Genomic DNA, 1590 nt, shown 5'->3' on the forward strand with positions numbered 1-1590 from the left:
TTGAGACATGGCCCTGTTTTCCCTCTCCCCTCTGCTTAAAGCCCTGGAAACACACCATGTTGCTGTGCTATAAAAAGCACATTCAGATCTCAGGGCGCTGTCACACTTGTACACTGACTTCTATTGTTATGGGATGAACTGAGAGGTCAGTGACGGCGGAGAAGGGAATAGAAAATTGAGCTAGACTCACAATAGAAATCATGCTATCTCTTTGGCAACAGATACACAGCTGAGCAGCATCACTGGGATTAGAAAACAATGAGATGAGGCCCTAGCCTCAACACTGAGATGGCATCCGAACTTTTGCAAAGTTCAGGAGTGTTTCTATCCCTGGCAGGAGATTCAAGGTCAGCTCTGTCAGAGAGTTTCTTTGCCAACAAGATTTGGAAACTTTTAACGGATTCTAAAAAATGACTTTCAAGCCAATCTGAAAGGTAAGGCCAAAGTTCTCTGTGGTTCTTCCACAAATCAGTTTTCCTTCTTCCCTACTGCAGGTCCAGCAATTTTACGTTGCAGGACCCATCCCAGTACCATGTGCAGACAGGCACCCTGGAGGCAAAAAGTCTTCACAGAATCATGGTTTGGGTTGGAAGAGACCTTAAAGATCATCCATTTACATCCCCCCTGCCATGAGCAGGGACACCTTCCACTATCCCAGGCTGCTCAGAGCCCCATCCGACCTGGCCTTGGACACTGCCAGGGATGGGGCAGCCACAGCTTCTCTGGGCAACCTGTGCCAGGGCCTCAACACCCTCACAGGGAACAATTTCTTCCTCATATCCAATCTAAACTCACTCTCTGTCAGCTTGAAGCCATTCCCCCTTGTCCTGTCACTACATGCTCTTGTCTCTCTTCTTTCTTTCTTTCAGGCTCCCTTCAGGAATAGTCTTCAGCTGGAGCAGTATTGCTTATGTCATATTACATAAGAACTGCAGGTACCTACTAAAAGGCAGCATCTTGGCATGATTAGATCAGCCCGGGCACCTCAGACAGGTGAATAGAGGTGGATTTACACAGGGTGAAGGGAAAAATGGCAGACACATTCCAGCTGTTGGATCAGGCTATGGTGGAGGGGGAGGCTGGAAGTAAGGAGGCTGCCTCATGACCTGCTAATCTGATCTGGCCACACCTATTCCTTATTGCTCAGGAGTCATTTTGGCTTTACAAGCACCAGGAGCTGGAATCCTGAAATACGCTATCACTGGATTACTGGGGTCACTTAAACTTAAACTAAAGCCATATAAATCTGCAGTTCAGAGTAAGTATTAATACCTACTGATTTCAGACTAGAGGACTTCCACGAGTATAGATTAGCTAAAATTTAGTAGCTTAAAAGATTTATTTTTAACCCTTTATTTCTCCTCTCATCCTCCATGGGCTCTAATGTGTGTGCTCCGAGTGACTCCCCAGTTTACAAAGCACTGTGGACAAGATGCTTCCCTTCTCCAGGGCACAGCCCTGCAAACTCTGCTTCACTCCACGAGGCTGTGGAGCTGCCTGTGCTGTGACCTGCAGAGACCACCCCGTGGGCTGCAAGGGCAGCGTGGTCCCCATGCCAGTGTATTTTCATCTGCTGCCTTTCTGCTCAGA

The 1590-nt window shown here is 47.6% G+C and overlaps 1 protein-coding gene across 5 annotated transcripts in view; it reads right to left on the reverse strand.

Annotated features, from left to right (window-relative positions):
• The window catches only part of ITPR2 (inositol 1,4,5-trisphosphate receptor type 2), a 222855-nt gene that overhangs the window by 39921 nt on the left and 181344 nt on the right, over positions 1 to 1590 (reverse strand). The gene's annotated exons all lie outside the window — the stretch shown is intronic.

This window comes from Corvus brachyrhynchos, unplaced genomic scaffold (assembly GCF_000691975.1).
Source record: "Corvus brachyrhynchos isolate BGI_N302 unplaced genomic scaffold, ASM69197v1 scaffold209, whole genome shotgun sequence".
NCBI lineage: Eukaryota > Metazoa > Chordata > Aves > Passeriformes > Corvidae > Corvus > Corvus brachyrhynchos.